Source organism: Hyla sarda, chromosome 9 (assembly GCF_029499605.1).
Source record: "Hyla sarda isolate aHylSar1 chromosome 9, aHylSar1.hap1, whole genome shotgun sequence".
Taxonomy (NCBI): domain Eukaryota; kingdom Metazoa; phylum Chordata; class Amphibia; order Anura; family Hylidae; genus Hyla; species Hyla sarda.
This window is the reverse complement of record NC_079197.1, coordinates 154,188,464-154,209,551: the sequence shown is the minus strand read 5'-3', so window position 1 is coordinate 154,209,551 and position 21,088 is coordinate 154,188,464. Positions and strand designations below refer to the sequence as shown.

The following is a 21,088-nucleotide window of genomic DNA, read 5'->3' as shown; positions in this document are numbered from 1 at the left end:
GTTTCTATCTATTTCATATCTATTAAATATCTACCACATATCTATGTATAACATATTTTTCACATATCTATCTCTCATATCTATTACATTTCTATCTATCTATCTATCTATCTCATATGTATCATCCATCTATCTATATATCTAATATCTATCTCATATCTATCTATCTCATATCTATCTCATATGTATCATCTATCTATCTCACATCTATCATCTATCTATCCATTGGAAAAGATGGCAGCACACAAAGGGAATATTCAATATAGTGCAGAGTTTTATTCCATCCTTTTTCAAGCATATCTATCTATCACACATCTATATCTATCTCATATCTATCTATCACACATCTATATCTATCTCATATCTATCAGTCATACTTTTTTTCCCTTTGGGCAGTGAGTTTCCATCACTTACACCCCCGGCGCTCATGATGGAGACCCCTTTTGGTGGGGGAGCTGCCTTCCCTGGCAATGCTCTTTATAAACTCTACATGGAGTGTGATTGGTTTGTAAAGAATGGCCAAACACAGGGGACTGGGAGGGAACTGTGAGTCTAATAATATTCCTCATCCAATAGAAAACATTTCCTATTGAGACCCCCAAGGGTCCCCTTCCTCTCAGATCCATCCCAGACATTAGGCCTATTCTTCTGGGCAGTCTCCTCTGCAGGGCATGCTGTTTGTAAGGCTCAGCCTGGGGTTTTTGTCTAACAAAGGACTGGTGATAACAGCTGCTGCTCTCACATTTGGGAGGATTAACTCAATTCAGGGGGAATGAGAAACTGGACAACTGTCCTGGAAGCGGCGCCCACTTGTTTTCCTGCTTACATGGACGTGCACATGGATATGTAATCATTGTCATATGTTCCTGGGCCACAGGAAACTCAGGATCTGGTTTCTCTTAGGGGTAAGTTGGGAGTTTGCAGCAGTATTGAAGTTACTATTGGCAGTGGTCTCCAAACTGTGGACCTCCGGCTGTTGCAAGACTACAACTCCCAGCATGGCCGGACAGCCAACGGCTGTCCGGGCATGCTGGGAGTTGTAGTCTTGCAACAGTTGGAGGTCCACAGTTTGGAGACCTAGGTACTATGGTGAGTGTATTACCCATTGTAACAGATCTATCTATCTCCTATGTTTCTGTCTCATATCTATATCTCTATTGCAATTTGAGTGTACAGCGCTGCGGGATCGGTGCGCTTTATAATTATTTTTATTATTGCATATCTATCTCTCACATATCGCTCTATCTATCTCATATATATGCTATCTATCCATGCTGGGAATTGTAGTCTTGCAACAGCTGGAGGTGCACAGTCCACCAGTGACTTAGGTATTTAGGTACTATGGTGAGAGTATTTTATGTATAACCCACTGTAACACATTTATCCTATCTCTCTATCTCGTATCTCTATCTATCTCTCGTATCTCTATCTATCTCTCGTATCTCTATCTATCTCTCGTATCTCTATCTATCTCTCGTATCTCTATCTATCTCTCGTATCTCTATCTATCTCTCGTATCTCTATCTATCTCTCGTATCTCTATCTCTCGTATCTATCTCTCGTATCTCTATCTATCTCTCGTATCTCTATCTATCTCTCGTATCTCTATCTATCTCTCGTATCTCTATCTATCTCTCGTATCTCTATCTATCTCTCGTATCTCTATCTATCTCTCGTATCTCTATCTATCTCTCGTATCTCTATCTATCTCTCGTATCTCTATCTATCTCTCGTATCTCTATCTATCTCTCGTATCTCTATCTATCTCTCGTATCTCTATCTATCTCTCGTATCTCTATCTATCTCTCGTATCTCTATCTATCTCTCGTATCTCTATCTATCTCTCGTATCTCTATCTATCTCTCGTATCTCTATCTATCTCTCGTATCTCTATCTCTCGTATCTCTATCTCTCGTATCTCTATCTCTCGTATCTCTATCTCTCGTATCTCTATCTCTCGTATCTCTATCTCTCGTATCTCTATCTCTCGTATCTCTATCTCTCGTATCTCTATCTATCTCTCGTATCTCTATCATCTATCTATCTCTCGTATCTCTATCATCTATCTATCTCTCGTATCTCTATCATCTATCTATCTCTCGTATCTCTATCTATCTATCTATCTCTCGTATCTCTATCTATCTTGTCTCTCGTATCTCTATCTATCTCGTCTCTCGTATCTCTATCTATCTCGTCTCTCGTATCTCTATCTATCTATCTCTCGTATCTCTATCTATCTGTCTCTCGTATCTCTATCTATCTGTCTCTCGTATCTCTATCTATCTGTCTCTCGTATCTCTATCTATCTCGTCTCTCGTATCTCTATCTATCTCGTCTCTCGTATCTCTATCTATCTCGTCTCTCGTATCTCTATCTATCTGTCTCTCGTATCTCTATCTATCTCGTCTCTCGTATCTCTATCTATCTCGTCTCTCGTATCTCGTATCTCTAGATATCTATCTTGTAGCTATCTATCTAAAAGGAGAAAAGACCACAGCACACACAACTCTTCCGTGCATCTTGTGTGCTGTGGTCTTTTCTCCTTTTATTGAAGTGGAGTCCTTAACCAAGCCTCCTATGACTGCGTGCACCTTAATACTATTGAATGTGAACTGGCGGATGTTCTGCTTTTTTGGATTTCTATCTCCATCTGTCATCTCTGTTCCTATCCCATGACCGCACATCTATGCGATGTTGATTCTAACAAACTCCTGTAAACTCCAGTTCGCTGAAATACTTTACGACTCTCCTGTACGGTTTCCCAGCGCTGGGTTATTCCTCATGTAAGTCACGTACATGGGAGTCTTACAATATTGCAATTCTACAGTCGTAGATCAATACCCCGGGCTAGTTAAAAGCCAATAAGGATTGATGTGTCTGTTCATAAGCTGCCAGATCCCTAAGGATATGGTTGAAAAAGGCAAAAGGTCCTTGGGAAGGCAATAGGGTCAGAGTAATCCTCGCCGGTTATGTTGTATCGGATCAGATTTTGCGTATAGGTCAGCAATTGTGGCGCTTTATTGATGGCAACGTTGGCGCATTATCCAGTTGTTACAAATATTTCTTTTGCTTTAATGCTTTGTGGTAACGTGTTCTACAATGAAAGGATTTCTCCATAGAAATGAATCAAGGGCAAATAAACAAAATTAGGGAATTTAACATTTTAAACGATAATCGGATCGGGTTTCTTTGGTCGGTTCTATCACTTTTTGTGCTTAATGCTAATTTTTTGCATCTTTATTTGTAAGCCAAAAGAGAAGTGGGTTAAAACTATACTTATTTATACTTAAAAAAAAAAAAACACACACACACACACACACACACACATATATATATATATATATATATATATATATATATATATATATATATATATATATATATATATATATGTGTGTGTGTATATGTATAAATATATGACATTTTATAGTAAATATTATGTTTAGGTTCCACTTTTGATCTTGAGTGCCAAATAGGTGAAACCAGTGCATGACAGTATTCTCCGAACAGTGGCCCTCCAGCTGTTGCAAAACTACAACTCTCAGCATGCTTGGAGTTGTAGTTTTGCAGCAGCTGGGAAAACATGAATAGACATACATTTTCTATACTAGGTATTTATTATAAGACCTATTGATCAATGCGATCTATAGTCTATGACCATGTTCTCCAACCAGTGGCCCTTCAGCTGTTGCTGCAAAACTACAACTCTCAGCATGCCCAGTCTAGGCTTGCTGGGAGTTGTAGTTTTGCAACAGCTGGGAAACGATGAATAAAGACATACATTTTCTATACTAGTGATTATGATAAGACCTATCGGTCAATGCAATCTATAGCCAAGTGACCCTGTAAGGTCTCGTTATCTCATCATCCACTGGACTTCATAGTAAACATAGTGGACACGCTATACGTCACATTTGTCCTTTTTTTTTTTGTCAGCTCAGAATCTGCAAAGCTAATATCCAGTATTTTCCCAACCAGTGAGCCTCCAGCTGTTTCAAAACTACTGTTTTCCCAACCAGTGAGCCTCCAGCTGTGGCAAAACTGTTTTCCCAACCAGTGAGCCTCCAGCTGTGGCAAAACTACTGTTTTCCCAACCAGTGAGCCTCCAGCTTTTGCAAAACTACTGTTTTCCCAACCAGTGAGCCTCCAGCTGTTGCAAAACTACTGTTTTCCCAACCAGTGAGCCTCCAGCTGTTGCAAAACTACTGTTTTCCCAACCAGTGAGCCTCCAGCTTTTGCAAAACTACTGTTTTCCCAACCAGTGAGCCTCCAGCTTTTGCAAAACTACTGTTTTCCCAACCAGTGAGCCTCCAGCTGTTGCAAGACTACTGTTTTCCCAACCAGTGAGCCTCCAGCTTTTGCAAAACTACTGTTTTCCCAACCAGTGAGCCTCCAGCTTTTGCAAAACTACTGTTTTCCCAACCAGTGAGCCTCCAGCTTTTGCAAAACTACTGTTTTCCCAACCAGTGAGCCTCCAGCTTTTGCAAAACTACTGTTTTCCCAACCAGTGAGCCTCTAGCTGTTGCAAAACTACTGTTTTCCCAACCAGTGAGCCTCCAGCTGTGGCAAAACTACAACTCCCAGCCAAAGGCTGTCCGGGCATGCTGGGAGTTGTAGTTTTGCAACAGCTGGAGGCACACTGGTTGGAAAAAGCTGCACTAGAAGCTTCCTATTTATTGAATCATGTGGTTTTGCATAGATCTCATAGGGTGCATGCATGATACATTGTGTGTATGTGTGTGTATATATATATATATATATATATATATATATATATATATATATATATGCGCAATACTTGCAATGCATATGTATCACTACACCACCTGAAACCTCCATGCCTGTAGTGTCATCCCAGTGCATGCACATCCTTTACATTAGCAGCTCTATAGGGTTGGGTGTGACCTTGATGGGGTTTATACTGAACTGTGAACTTTGATGCAGATGTTGGGGAGGGCGGACAGGAGGCCATAGTGTAAACAGCAGGAAAGATGAGAATTGCTGGGAGTATGGGGGAGGGTGCTGGGAGGGGGGAGGAAGTGGGCAGTTTACACATCTTTAATGGGTGTCAGACATAATAGAAGCAGATGCATTTTCCTCTGGTGGATGGGAGGAATTCCATTGACATTTCCAAGCAGAAATGTAATGTGCTAATTCATGGAATAGGCTTATTGGGGAAGATGGAGTCTACTTGAGAATTAAGTGTTGTATTTATACACAGTATTTTACAACAACTTCCAGTGTTTGTATCACAGGAATTGTTTCAATATTTGTCTTTTAGTCTCTTTTTATTTAGTATTTTCTGATACGCTGTTTAGCGATGTAGCTAAATAGTTTTATGGATGTGTTTTATTTACTATATTTTACCCTAAGGCAGTGTTTTCCAATCAATGTGCCTCCAGCTGTTGCAATGCTACAATTTCCAGCATGCCCTTTGGCTGTCTGTGCAGGCTGAGAGTTGTAGTTTTGCAACAGCTGGAGGCACATAACTACAAGTCCCAGCATGCCCTTTGGCTGTTTGTTCATGCTGGAAGTTGTAGTTTTGCAACACCTGGAAGCACATAACTACAAGTCCCAGCATGCCCTTTGGCTGTTTGTTCATGCTGGAAGCTGTAGTTTTGCAACAGCTGGAGGCACATAACTACAAGTCCCAGCATGCCCTTTGGCTGTTTGGTCATGCTGGAAGCTGTAGTTTTGCAACAGCTGGAGGCACATTAGTTGGGAAACACTGCCCATAGACTTCAATAGAATACATTCTTACTTACAAACTTAAATTTTTTTAAAATCTATATTACTTATCTTATCTACTATCTTTATTTTAATTTTATTTTATTTATTTAATGTTTTACACAGTTTAAACCCAGCTTAAAGGGGTACTCCACTGGAAAAAAAATTCTAAATGAACTGGTGCCAGAAAATTTTAACAGATTGGTAAATTACTTCTACTAAAAAATCTTAACCATTCAAGTACTTAGCTGCTGTATGCTCCACAGGAAGTTCTTTTCTTTTTGAATTACTTTTCTGTCTGTCCACAGTGCTCTCTGCTGACACCTCTGTCCACGTCAGGAACTGTCCAGAGTAGGAGCAAAACCCCATAGCAAACCTCTCCTGCTCCGGACAGTTCCTGACGTGGACAGAGGTGTCAGCAGAGAGCACTGATGTCAGACAGAAAAGAAGTTCAAAAAGAAAAAACTTCCTGTGGAGCATACAGCAGCTGATAAGTACTGGAAGGATTAAGATTTTTAAATGGAAGTAATTTACAAATCCGTTTAACTTTCTGGCACCAGTTGATTTTTCCACCGGAGTACCCCTTTTCATAGAGCTTTGGTAATATGAAGGGCCTGTGTTCTTATTGTTATGGAGCATTTGCATTGTAGTCATCCCACAAGTGGTAAATGTGCATGTAGGCTGCTCATTGTAGGTGCCACAGTGCCCACCTGCAACCTCTGTGAGTGACCTAAATTCCCCCTCTACTCAATTAGAGCGCATCCCCCTCCGAGCACTGACATGTGGACATTCAGGCTACACATCATATGGGATATCACAAGGATATTCCTGCTGGGATTTCCAGAGCTTTATGGTGATTAGGGGGGACTTTAATATGGGCAGACCCTTGCATGATAGGATCTGGCAGATTGGCGCTCCTTTAATGAGCCCTTTACATGGCCAAGGCCGCTTTAACAATAGCTGTGTCTTTCCTGTGCATCGCTGTCACTTGTTTACACCTGGGGATGTGCAGCCGACCAATAATGATCTCTAGGTTGTTCAGGTTTTTAATTGTAGGCATTGAATACAAAGCAAGGAATGGATCATACATGGAGACTCCTTCACTCCATTATGTTTCCTAATTGCAGCCGGTACCTGGAGTTGCTGCTTTAGGGTACGTTCACACGCGGATTTACAGCGTATTTTACGCTGCAAATCTGCTGGTTACGGCCCGCTCTATGCTGGCTTTAAATGTGCCTGCTCGTAGCAGCAATACGCCGCAGACACACTGCGATGTGCGAGTCGCAGTATACTCGCGGGAGCTCTCTGTCTAGCTCAGAGCAGGGAGAGTGGCCGCGATGTGTGAGTACACCGCGCACATCGCTGCACTGTGTCTGCTGGTAGTGGCGTATTGCCGCTACCAGCAGGCACATGTAAAGAAAGCATATAGCGGGGCCTTCACCAGCGGATCCACAGCTAAATGCGCTGCGAAAATCCGCACGTGTGAACGTACCCTAAGAGTACATTCACATGCTCATATCTACCAGCCGGTTTCCCACTGCAAGTTACGCTACCATTCATTTCAATGTCTGCAAATCTGCCAGTATTGTGGACTGTCCACGGACCCATACAAGTGAATGGTAGCGTAACTCAATAATTTCCTGCAGCGGGAAACCTGCTGTTAGTTATGAGCATGTAAACATACCCTTAAAGGGGTACTCCGGCCTGAAGACATCTTATCCCCTATCCAAAGGATAGGGGATAAGATGTCTGACCGCAGGGGTGGAGTCGTGACGTCATGATACTCCGGCCCCGTGGTCGGCACCCGGCAGTTTGTGAGCTGGCAGCGCGGCATGCAGCTCAGAGGTGGGACCCCCGCGGTCAGACATCTTATCCCCTATCCTTCTCTGGAGTTGTGCTTATATGTGATGTCAGAAGATTCTATTAGTGGGGCATCAGGTTTTGAGACCCCCCCACCTATTGCTAGAATGAAGGGGCAACAGCACATGGCTGCACACACTGTGTCCCATTATATCTGTTTTGAGCAGGTAAAGCAAACAGTTTCTTAAATTATGCAAAGTCTATGGGACTTCCGGCAATTCTTTATACAGTACTGCACATCATATGCCCCACGCTTCTGCGCCATCATTCTAGCAATCGGTAGCCTAAAATAGCCTAAAAAGCATGATCACATGGTCTTTTTTGACGTGGAAGCCATATAAAGTTCTAGATCGAAATAAATAATATAAATAAATAAAATAAATGAATAAATAAAAGCGTATCTGTCAGCTCCCACAAAAAAGTTACTCTGTACCTAATCCTGACCATGTTTATCTAATTTTATGCCTCTATCACCTATATTTATAAATAAATTAAATTAAATTAAATCTCCCATTGATTTAACTAGGAGATGATAAGCCACTGGAAAAAGAAGCGACATGTAACTTATTTCCGCCTGATTCCGCTCTGAAGGTCCCATTAAAATCAGTGAGAGCTTCAGGACAAGGCTACCACAGACTGACTTTGTCTTGGAGAAAGCTGTGGCGCAGCGCTGCACATGGGCGAGGTTGTTTTTCCCTGTGCACATGGCCTTACAATGAAACTGCAATACCTGACATGAACTATGGACGAGAGTGGTGCTGTTTTTGGGAAAGCCAAGTTGACCTTTCTTTCTAGTCTAAGGCTACGTTCACACAGGGGATTGTCCGCATGGAAAATCTCAGTGCACATACCCCCCCACCCCGACAGCAGTTTGCAATAAGCCGTCTCGTAGGTGGCAATGCATGCTGTGCGGAGTCTGCAGAAAGTCTATTCTTTTTGCGGATGCCGGAATTTCGGAATTTGAATTTCAATATCGGATGTTTCCGGTGCGGAAATTCTGCTATGTGAACAGTGCAGCAGAATCCCATTGAAATCAATGGAACTGTGCTGCTGCGGAATTTCTTGAATTCTGCACTGAAATTCCATCGTGTCCTACACGCTTGGGCTAGCTATACCTTGTGTATATAAACTGTAACATTGTAACCTTACATAAAAATAAATGACTATATAAGTCAAAGGGGTTGTCCAGTGAAAAATATCTTATCCCCTATCTCCAGCGGTCAGACCCCGGAGAACAAGGCACCGGAGAGTGGCACATGCCCGTTTCATTGGTATGGGAGCGCTGGGGATACCCTATGGTATCTTTAGCGCTCCCTAAGAAGTGAATGGAGTATGTGGCAACCCAAACAGGGTCCCTTCTATAGGCGTGCGCACGGGGTGTGCCGGGTGTGCCCAGGCACACCCTAATCAAGCCCAGGGGGGCATCTGAGGCCACCACTGAGCAGCCCGCAGAGGACCCCCTCCCCCCCCCCCCCCCCCCCCCCCGTCACATTCGGGACATCCCTGTGTCCCGAAAGATCTTTTCGGACCACAAGGATGTCCCGGTTACCTTTCTACAGCGGCCCCCGTGTTAACTTTAAAAACACAGGGGCCGCCGGGAAGTAGCGCACGCAGGGACGTCATTGACGTCCCGTGCGGGCGCCCATAGCAACGGAGGAGCGGAGATTCAAGGAAGAGGATGCGCGCGCCGGCCGGAATGGTAAGTGACCAACACGAGCTGGCAGCACGTCGTCTTCAGTGTTCCGACCACCGGTCCTCCAGTCCCGGGACCTACTGCTATGGTCTATAGGCCATAGCAGTAGATCGTGACCCCGGACCGGATGACCGGTGGTCGGGACACTAAAGTGGGGCAGTACACAGACATACAGCCTCCAGCCATACACTGTATATGGCTGAAGGCTGTATGTCTGTGGGGAAACTGTACTGCACCTAATGTGGGGCAACTATACTGCACCTAATGTGGGGCAACTATACTGCACCTAATGTGGGGCAACTATACTGCACCTAATGTGGGGCAACTATACTGCACCTAATGTGGGGGACTATACTGCACCTAATGTGGGGGACTATACTGCACCTAATGTGGGGGACTATACTGCACCTAATGTGGGGGACTATACTGCACCTAATGTGGGGGACTATACTGCACCTAATGTGGGGGACTATACTGCACCTAATGTGGGGGACTATACTGCACCTAATGTGGGGGACTATACTGCACCTAATGTGGGGGACTATACTGCACCTAATGTGGGGGACTATACTGCACCTAATGTGGGGGACTATACTGCACCTAATGTGGGGGACTATACTGCACCTAATGTGGGGGACTATACTGCACCTAATGTGGGGGACTATACTGCACCTAATGTGGGGGACTATACTGCACCTAATGTGGGGGACTATACTGCACCTAATGTGGGGGACTATACTGCACCTAATGCGGGGAACTATACTGCACCTAATGTGGGGAGCTAGACTGCACCTAATGTGGAGAGATATACTGCACAAAATGTGGAGAAAACTGTACTGCACCTAATGTGGGGGAACTGTACTGCACCTAATGTGGGGAACTATACTGCACCTAATGTGGGGAAACTATACTGCACCTAATGTGGGGGAACTGTACTGCACCTAATGTAGGGGAACTGTACTGCACATAATGTGGGGAACTATACTACACCTAATGTGGGGGAACTGTACTGCACTTAATGTGGGGAACTATACTACACCTAATGTGGGGGAACTGTACTGCACTTAATGTGGGGGAACTGTACTGGTGCAGTACAGTTCCCCCACATTAGGTGCAGTACAGTTCCCCCACATTAGGTGCAGTACAGTTCCCCCACATTAGGTGCAGATGGGAGTTGTAGTTTTGCATCTGCTGGACGTCCACAGTTTGGAAACCTAGGCCTCCATGCTGTAACCCCCCCCCCTAAGACATAGGCTCATTAGGGGAGACTTATCAAAACCTGCGCAGAGGAAGAGTGGTGCAGTTGCCCATAGCAACCAATCAGATCGCTTCTTTCATTTTCCACATGCCTCTTTAAAAATAAAAGAAGCGATCTGATTGGTTGCTATGGGCTACTGCACCACTCTTCCTCTACGCAGGTATTGCTAAATCTCCCCCCACTAGGTTTAACCACTTGTGCGTCTGAACCCCTCTAAGACTCGTGCCAACTTGTATGGAACAAAACAAAAATATATAGGGGGAGATTTATCAAATTTTGTGCAGAGGAAAAGTTGCCCAGTTGCCCATAGCAACCAATCAGATCGCTTCTTTCACTTTGCAGAGGCCTTGTTAAAAATGAAAGTAGCGATCTGATTGGTTGCTATGGGCAACTGGGCAACTTTTCCTCTGCACAGGTTTTGATAAATCTCCCCCATAATGTGGTGTTTTGGACCGATCTCTTTGACTGACTTAATGTGTTCTAATGACTCTCTATGGAACAGAGGTCTCGCTCTCCAGCATCTGTATCCTCTCCGAATTTATCACAAAAACTGACATGCAAGCATGGGCCAAAAATGTCAAGATGTTTCTCCTCAAGTTCTCCTCTTGTTTAGTTGTTATGGTGAAATCATCATGTTACGGTGACTATATCTTTACATTGAGCCTGGATATAGACCCATTTTTAATACCGTGCACGTGTTTCTTATGACTGCCGGAAGGTTTCATGGCAGAACATCTGTAAGACCAAGTTTACTCTTGGCAGCACCTCAAGTCCTTTAAAAAAAATAAAATAAAACCACGCCTGCACACACAGATACATGTACACATACATACTGCATAGATATACACATACATACTATATGCTTATGTTACACACGTGTGGTAGCTTGGGGGTGCTTGCTTAACCCATTCTATTCGTGACGCCAGGGTGAGGGCTATTCTCTGTATGCTTGTCCTACCGCCACCCTTCCCAAGAGCGATAAGGAGATAGGAAATAATTGATTGTCCACAACCGGAGATGTGGTTGGGACCTCGTGAGTCTATTGAGCTTAGGAAGGTAATTGTTGCGGTGTTCCACTGGATTTAGGGGTTTAGATTCGGTCCAGTAATCACGCTAGCTTTAGCGGGGATTGAGATGGTAACTCGTGGTTTAGTTTAGGCTGAGGTCAGTTTCTGGCCTAGCTTGTCTTTGAAAGTTGTGCAGATCCGTCCTGCTAGTCCGGCATCCACGAGAGCAGCAACCCAAGAGAGCGATCATTGGCTACAGCTCCCTTATATGGGCAGGGGCTGGACTGAAGCTCACTGGTCCATACAACTGTCAATTTTCTGTACAGAGAGTTATGGGTAAACATGTGACCCAAGGACCTCCAAAGGTCCTCCAACATACCATAGAGGAATTAACATGGTCACATGACCGAAGGTCCTGCGATGCTAACAAGGTAAGTAGACTAATATACACTATAATACACAATATTAAATATACACATTATTAAATATATACATAATAGCATTATTAAATTAGAGAAGGAGGAGGTGACTAGAGGCTGTCCCACCCTGGGGGACCCTACCTGAACTTAGTAACTCTGACTTTAGGGACCACCATACAAGGTACGGTATGCAATACGGTACCGGGACACCACACATGTATGCCAGACTGCACACACACACACACACACACACACACACACACACACACACACACACACACACACACACACATATATACAGCATTTATACACACACATACATCTATGGCCGACATTTATTTGCGCCTTTTTGTTTACACGTTTCTGCTGATTTTGGCAATACACATGATATGGAAGGGTTTTATGAACTGCGCCTTTTTGTGAAAAGGCGCAAAAAAGGCGCAATGCCCTTGAAAAGTCTCTAAAACTACACCATCCCAGACTTAGCTAAGCTTTCTGGTGTATGTGAAGAGAGAAATTTCTGAAAATGTGACCTGCACAAAATGTATCAAATGCTCTGCTACCTTTTTAATAAATTTGATGCTTCTACACATTACCAGCACACACAAAAAGGTGTAGAAAAATGCTTCATGTACACTTACAATAATAAATGCGGCCTATATGCTTATACTACACACATTTATGCCAGACTGCATACACAAATACATATACACATACATAAAGCATTTATACACACATAATATGCTTATACTACACATGTGTAGTGTATACCGTGCCAATGACCTATATGGCACACATGTCAACAAGTATATACACACTGCACTGGACACTCCAGTTGCTCCGCTGGACAGTAGCCTCATCTGTAGCATGTTCTGCTGCTCTTGGTGGGGGACAGCAGGGGAAGGAGAAGGTAGCAGTCTTCAGGGGGAGGAGTCAGTGGTAGCACATTGTGCACATCTCCTCGGAGGAGGCACTCCCAGCTTCTAGTGGCAGCCTCCATGACGCTGCCTGATGCCTAGACACTTCCCTTCCTAGGATGCTCTAGGACACCTCTGACGGTGCTAAGCCACAGGTGTCCTAGCACATCTTTTTCAAAATCTTCCCCACCGAAATGCTGTGTCACCCTTGTCGGGAGACACCAGTCTATGACCTTGGTTTGCCAGACCACATGATGTTGAGGGCCTTGTATGACAGACATTCCCCCTCCCTGTTCTACACGGTACTTATTTTATTTTTTTTCTATAGTGCTATTATTGTGTTGCTTTCAATAGTGTAAAGTGTTTCCTGAGCTAATATGATTGATGGCCTATCCTCATCAATTCCTAATCTGCAGGATGCCAACACCCAGCACCCCTACTGTTTGGCACTCACACTACACAGTGCACGGGGACAGAAAGCAGTTTGCTCTGCTCACTTGGACAGGAGTGAAGCTGCAGTAATGTGGCGCCACTACTACACGATAGCCGAGCCAACAGTTTCTGGCCCCATTAACTGTGTAGTTCCGGGCGCCAAACAGCTGATCAGCAGGAGTGCTAGGTGCCGGCACCCGCTGATGAGCGATTGATGGCCTATCATGGGGATAGGCCATCCATCATTTTAGTCACACTGAGAGGCCACCACAGGGAGAATGAATACTCGCACAGTATCCAGCTGCCCCCTACTGCACAGGTGTGTTTAGTCCTCCAGAGGGAGAGATGCTCTTTGTAGCTGCATTTTGCACTGACTAATACTTGAAAGTCCTGAATGGCAGGGTCATCCTTTTATTATATAGTGGTTTCTCGCTTGAACAAACCCTAAATGTTGTTGACATCAAAGTATGTATAAGTTTGTATACAATGAGTGTCCTAGCAGTCCTTCAGTGATGTGATACTGAGAAGAGACTCTCTACCCCCCCCCTCTATTAGCAGGATTTAAAGGGGTACTCCACTGGCCAGCATTTGGAAGGAAATGTTCCGAATGCTGTTTTCGCACTGCGGGGGTCGGCCACGCCCCTCGTGACATCACAGCCACGTCCCCTCAATGCAAGTCTATGGGAGGGGGTGTGATAGCCGTCACACCCACTCCCATAGACTTGCATTGAGGGGGCATAGCTTTGATGTCACAAGGGGCGTGGCCGACCCCCGTAGCGCGAAAACAGCATTCGAAACATTTACTTCCGAATGCTGGCCAGTGGAGTATCTCTTTAACCTTGAGGACCGTATAACACAAGATTTACCATGGCAAATAGACTTTTTACTGTTATATATCAAAGACGGTCATCTATGCTATCTCTGATAACAAAAATTTGGAATCCCTTTATGCAATGAGCTTCATGTTAAAATGTGTATAAACTCCAAATAGAGGAGGAAAACAACTGGTGTTGCCATTAATGGGGGTCTACCCAGCCTGCTTTTATTGATGGCCTGTCCAGTAGTTGGATGCAGTGCGATCTTATATTAAAGGGATATTCCAGCATTTTAAAAAAACCTATCCCCATTCACAGGATAAGGATATGTATCTGATCATGGGTGATTTGACTGCTAGGACTCCTCGCAATTTCCAGAATGAAGTACCTGCTCTCCCCACTGCATAAAGCCATGTGTCGGCAGGTGCCTACTGCATCCGCAGATACCCAAGCGCTGTACTTGCATCTCTGACTTAGTTAAGTGCCGGAATAACCCTTTAATGGCCTATCCTGAGGCTAGACCATAAATTTTTACTGGCTGTAAGACCGCTTTTCAGCTTTGGTATACCTTTTTCAGGGCACATTTGTATTACATTTTGCCAGGATAGGGGATAAGTGTCTGATAGCTGGGTTCCCAAAATCTCTGGTGGTACGGCTTGGTCCAGCCCTAGCAATGTCAGAGGGTGAGTGGTGAAGCCGGCCATCACACCCCACAACCAGTTTGTCTCAGAAGGTGGGAGCCAGAGCGGTCTTAGGTTAGAGACTGGCACTGTTATGGAGAGAGTGGGAGTGCCATCAGTTGGGAACATCTGCCCCTTGATCAGACACTTGTCCCCCCCCCCCCCCGTGGACATGTTTTACAAAACTAAAGTACACCCTTCAGGACAGCAGCATTTGCTCCTGGATCACTGATAAATGTTTTGACTAGAAACTAGGGATAAATCATGCTTAAAGGGGTACTCAGCCCCTAGACATCTTATCCCCTATCCAAAGGATAGGGAATATGTCTGATCGCGGGGTCCCACTGCTGGGGGCCCCCAATCTCCCTGCTGCACCCGGCGTTCGTTTAAAGTGTCGGCTGGAGCGCCAGAGGCTAGTGATGTCACGGCCACGAAGTTCGCTCGGTGCACCAGATGTCTGGGGTGCCGCAGCCGAGATCGCGGGGGTTCCCTAGCATCAGGACCCCTGCGATCAGACATCTTATCTTATCCTTTGGATAGGAGATAAGATGTCTAGGGATGGAGTACCCCTTTAAATCCAACATAACACCTTTTACTTCTGACATAATTGGGGGACTGTATGGAGACCCCCATATGTACTTGATCATTGACTGATGCTGCCAAAAAGTAGTCACTCAACTTAGGTTGATAACGTTTCATACCAGCTACTTTCGAAGTAACTTAAAAGCCTGAAAATTGAAAGAGCATTGTGGTTCCTCATAGTACAAAAAAAAAAAAAAATTATATATATATATATATTATATATATATATATATATATATATATATATATATATATATATATATATATATATATTATATATATATATATAATTTTTTTTTTTTTTTTTTCCTAAATGTTTTTACTGTATTTGTTATCAAAGCTGCAGTCATCTACTGAGCAGTCTGGGAGACGTCAGAGCATGTGACCAGCAAATTCTCTTTTGTGTGTATGCATGTTGGTGGGATGGCTGACATTTATCTGTAGTGAAGAGAACATGTGCGCCTTCCCCCAGGCTGAAGATCTGGTCAAGACATCTCTGTAAAGATAATTAAGTCAATCCAAAACAGATCCTTCTCCGCTATATACACGAGGCCAGGAAATGCCTTAAAGACCTCACAGGATATAGACGGCCAAGGAAGGCTGAATGTGCATTCGTCGAATCCTCCAGAAGTCAACACGAGGCCGATATTCTTCTTCGTTCTTCATTCATCCTGCATTATTTTACTACATTACTTTCAAATCCACAATGAAATCTTCACTGTAGTGTAAACATGAGGTCCCGATCACATTAGAAATTATATGACCTGACATTGCTGTTTGTAGTATCTGTAAGGGTGCGTTCACACTACAGAATTCCGCGGTGTGAACTTAACATTCGTGTGAATGGGTCTCCGTGAGACCCGTTCACACTGCGGAATTTCCGCGGCGGACAATTCCGCCGCTGAAATTTGTTCCGCGCAAAGAAAGAACATAGGCATTCTTTGCGGGGATTCCGCGAGCACTGCATAGCTGTCATGGTGACGGCTCAGTGCCCCACGGCCCTAGCGCCGAAGCACACTCGGCGGCGGCCGCCAGGCGGAATCTCCACTCGCGGAATTCAGCGAGCGGAGATTCCACAGTGTGAACGCTCCCTGAGGCTTCCCATGACTAGGGTATCGTAGAGACACAACAGCGAAAATTAAAAACTATCACTCCCCCAACAAGTCCCCACAAACAAATGAACAGACACAGATCACAACAGATGAGGTCGAAAATACAATTGAAAGTGCAGCGATTACCATCACCCAATCTGTCGAATGACCTCTGGGCCCAACCCCCACCTGGACGTCTCAGTGGCCACCACGATCCGAAAGGAGTGAGAACTATACTCCCCCAGGGCGCAGCCCACCTCACCTAGACAGTGTTGAAAATGACCCATTCTTGTGAACCAGCAAAGGACCCTCCACACCGGGGCGCACAGCCAAAAAACCCCTAAAGCAATGAACTGGGCACTGTTACACCGAGCGCTCCGGGTCCCTGCTCCTCCCCGGAGCGCTCGCGGCATTCCTCTCTCTGCAGCGCCCCGGTCAGACCCACTGACCGGGAGCGCTGCACTGACATTGCCGGCAGGGATGCGATTCGCATAGCGGGACGCGCCCCGCTCGCGAATCGCATCCCAAGTCACTTACCTGTCCCGGCCCCCGGCTGTCATGTCCTGGCGCGCGCGGCTCCGCTCCTTAGGGCGCGCGCGCGCCAGCTCTCTAAGATTTAAAGGGCCAGTGCACCAATGATTGGTGCCTGGCTCAATTAGCCTAATTAGCTTCCACCTGCTCCCTGGCTATATTACCTCACTTCCCCTCCATTTCCTTGCCAGATCTTGTTGCCTTGTGCCAGTGAAAGCATTTAGTGTTGTCCAAAGCCTGTGTTTCCAGATCTTCTGCTATCCATATTGACTACGAACCTTGCCGCCTGCCCCGACCTTCTGCTACATCTGACCTTGCCTCTGCCTAGTCCTTCTGTCCCACGCCTTCTCAGCAGTCAGCGAGGTTCAGCCGTTGCCGGTGGATATGACCTGGTTGCTACCGCCGCAGCAAGACCATCCCGCTTTGCGGCGGGCTCTGGTGAATACCAGTAGCATCTTAGAACCGGTTCACCGACACGGTCCACACCAATCCCTCGCTGACACAGAGGATCCAGCTAGCCGAATCGTGACGGGCACATTGCCGACCCCCGCAACGAGGCCAAGTGCACCCGAAAGCCCCTCCCCAATTGATCCGTCTTGAACCTGCAAAGCACACATTCCAATACATCACCCACCACCACCACCGTATCTATTGCTAATTCCGCCTGCTCGGAGCCACCAACTCCGATATACAAAAAGCCCCAGAAAAATGCAAATGCCAACCTAAACAAAACCGCCTCATACCCAGAGGAGTAAGCCCCTTCCAACACCACCCCCAAGCGCAGCAACAATGAGAACGACACAGGCCTATTGGAATCCCGCGTTGCCACCCCCTTCCTTATCACCCGAGCCGCCTGTCGAACGAGAAATGACTTAGTAAAATCCTTCATGCCATGCAACTTAAATAAAACGCCAAAGCTGATAAGCGGAGGCTCAAACTCAAGGCCGATACCCCATCTCCAAACAACCTCCCAACATAAAACAGCAACAACGCCTCCCACCAAGAAGACCTGTCTGACTCTCCCACCTCGGCTACCAACGCCTCCCTCTCACTCAAACACCAGCTGTAACCTTCCCATGTAGCATCCCTTACTGACCGGCGAATGAGAGCAAATGTCACAGTCAGACCACCTTCCACAGCCACTCCAGGCAGGGCAGCCCCTGCTCTGCTGCCATCTGCCAACCCCAGGAACATGCTTAGCAACAAAATGCACGTTCAGCTCAAGCCCCTACAACACTAACCTACTCTGCAAGGAGACCACAGGTGGGGAACCATCGGTCTGTGCATTCACCGCCTGCACGACCCCAAGGTTATTGCAGTGAAAATAAACTTTGCGATTCCTAAGCTGCTCCCCTCCAAATCACCACCACAATAGGGAACAACTCCAGAAGAGCCAAGTTCCGTACAAGCGCTCTGCCCTTCCAGTCCTCCGGCCACGGCCCTGCACACCATTGCCCCTGCCGTGTCTGTAAACTGCTCCAAATCCCACTAGACACCATGGCATCTATTACCACCGACCTCCCATTGTACTGCGCCAAAAAGACCTGCCACACTACCAAATCCGCACGCACATCAGCTGACAGACGAACATAATGGTGTGGCTTCCGAACCCCATCAGTCGCCGCTGCCAATTGCCTGAAGAACACCAGCCCCATGGGCATGATGCGGCACGCAAAATTAAGGCGACCCAGCAATGACTGCACGTCATGAAGCTGCACCTTACACGCCTGCAAAGCCGAACCCCACCGCCCCCTTCAACTCCTCTAATTTATCCACCGGCAACCTGCATTCCATCTCAACAGTGTCCCCAAAAACTTGATAACCATAGCTGGCCCCTCAGTTTTGTCAGGAGCCAGTGTGGTTGTGGTACCCGGGAGGGTAATGGTGTCTGGGGTGTTGTGGTGAGAGTGCAGGGTATATTGGTATTAACCCTCAATTGTCGTGAAGCCAGGGTGCAGTTTTCTCACTGCCAACCGTCCCACAAACGGCAGGGAGAAATAACGGAATGTCCACAGCAGATTGAACATAAGTCTTTGAAAGAGAGAACCGCGGTACAGGTTCCTCACAGGTTTGGCTGAGGGGACTTTAGACAAAGGGACAGGACCAGGTCCTGTCCCGGGACACCACCCCAGCAACACCCCAAACAAGGCTGCAACCCTCTCCATAGTCTGCAACAACACACCGCACAAGGTCGACCCACAGGGCCAAGAAATAAAAAATCAGCCAGGAAGTGCAGAACAGATGACACCTGAGCCTCGCTCCACACCACCCATTCCAAAAAGGTGCTAAACGCTCAAAATATGAGCAGGAAATATAGCAACCCGTCGGAAGACACAAGTCAACAAAGAAACAACCCTCCCAAACACAACCCAACAGATGAAAACTGTCCGGATGACCCTGCAACATGCGGAACGCCGCCTCAATATCTGTCTTCGCCATCAGAGTACCTCTCCCAAACCAACGTACCCACGACAGCGCCTCATCAAAAGAAGAATAGGACACTGCACAGAGAGACGGATCAATCTCGTCTTGGTGAGAGAGTTGGTGAATGAGCCTATACTTATTGGGTTCCTTCGGCACCAGGCCCAATGGGGAGAGGCGCAAATCCGGCAAGGTGGTGAAGGGTCTAGCTATCCGATCCAATGTCTCCTCCTTTAAACAGCTTGTCAAGCACTACTTCCGGGTGTGCCAAAGCCGATGCCGATCCACCTAGTCATCACAATCTTCCGCCACAGGGGTAGGGGACACACCCCCATCGTCCAACAACTCTCCATCTTCTGGATCAGGGCAGGACTGGAGCCCCTCCTCCCCCGTCCACTATCTTGGTCCCCAGGGAGAGCTAGCTGCCGACCCACAGGAGAATCCTGGGCCACAGGGGCTGGGGTAACCTTCACCACAGGTGCATCAGCAACAGGCCCAGCACTCCTCTTTGCCCCAGCAACTGCAGTCACTCGTGCAGAATCCCTGGATCGGGGGGTTGGGCTAGCCGCGCGCCCCCTCCGCAGATGTTCCTACACCCGCAGCGGAGGCCCGGGCCCTAATGCCTGGCCATACTAGTGAAGGGCTGCTCCATTGCCCGCTGGTCACCACCATTACTATCCTGTGCCTCATGCGCTCCACAGCACAAAGTATAGGGGATAAGATGTCTGATCGCAGGGGTCCCGATGCTGGGGACCCCCACGATCTCCCTGCTGCATTCGGTGTTTAGAGCGTTGAGTGCAACGCCGGAGGCTTGTGACGTCACGGCCGTGCCCTGCTCGTGATGTAACGGCCACACCCCTCAATGCAAGTCTATGGGAGGGGGCGTGGCGGCTGTTAAGGCCGAGCCCCCTCAATGCAAGCCTATTGGAGGAGGCGTGGTGGCCATCACGCCCCCTCCCATAGTCTTGCATTTAGGGGGCATGGCAGTTACCCATATGACCCCACTGTCACTAGAGAACAAGCAACGCCTGTGCCGACACACCAGCAAGCCACATCACCGAAGCAGCGCCAGTGTAACAGGCACACAGCCATGGTGCTGATAAACCCACAAAACACTGTATGGAAAAATGCCACACAACAACAAAAAAACATTCTGTACACCACACATTGGGAGGACAGTGGGACAACCCTATTCATTCTTCCGGTGGAATTCGGATCAAAAGCAGAAAATTCCGTAAAGGTATCAGTAAAATTCCCATTGAAAGTGTGGAAATTCATCACAGAATTTCAGTAGTGTGAACATGGCCCTAGCTTGATTAATTTCCCTCCATTGTATGTTCTAATCTAGTCAAAGATGAATTACCCCTTGGTCAGGTTCTAAGGCTCAATTGCGTAAGCCATAAGAAATCTAGGATATTGTGTTAATAGAGAAAATCCTGATGTAAAGTAGAAAATAACATTTTTACATGATTTTACATTGTGTGTATAGTTTCCATTTTCTTCATGACCTTAATTCTTGGTCTCAGGGTCAGTTGGGGACTCTCAGACTGAAGACCAGTGCCAATCTTGTATGAGCGATCACTTGCTGGATCATTTGTGTGGTCCTTTGTGGCAATGAGTCACCTGCTGTATATTATAAATGGAGATGCATGGCT

At 46.3% G+C, this 21,088-nt stretch overlaps 1 protein-coding gene across 4 annotated transcripts in view; it reads left to right on the top strand.

The window, feature by feature from the left end:
- LPAR4 (lysophosphatidic acid receptor 4) overlaps positions 1 to 21,088 on the top strand; it is a 56,551-nt gene that overhangs the window by 20,232 nt on the left and 15,231 nt on the right. Inside the window, exon 1 of one of the 4 annotated variants that reach the window (XM_056538986.1) lies at positions 607 to 905. The exons of 2 other annotated variants lie outside the window; for them this stretch is intronic. The gene's annotated coding sequence lies outside the window, so the exon portion shown is untranslated. Of the gene's footprint in view, positions 1 to 606; positions 906 to 11,024; positions 11,179 to 21,088 lie in introns of those variants that run through there. One more of the 4 variants, XM_056538989.1, reaches the window with a different exon arrangement.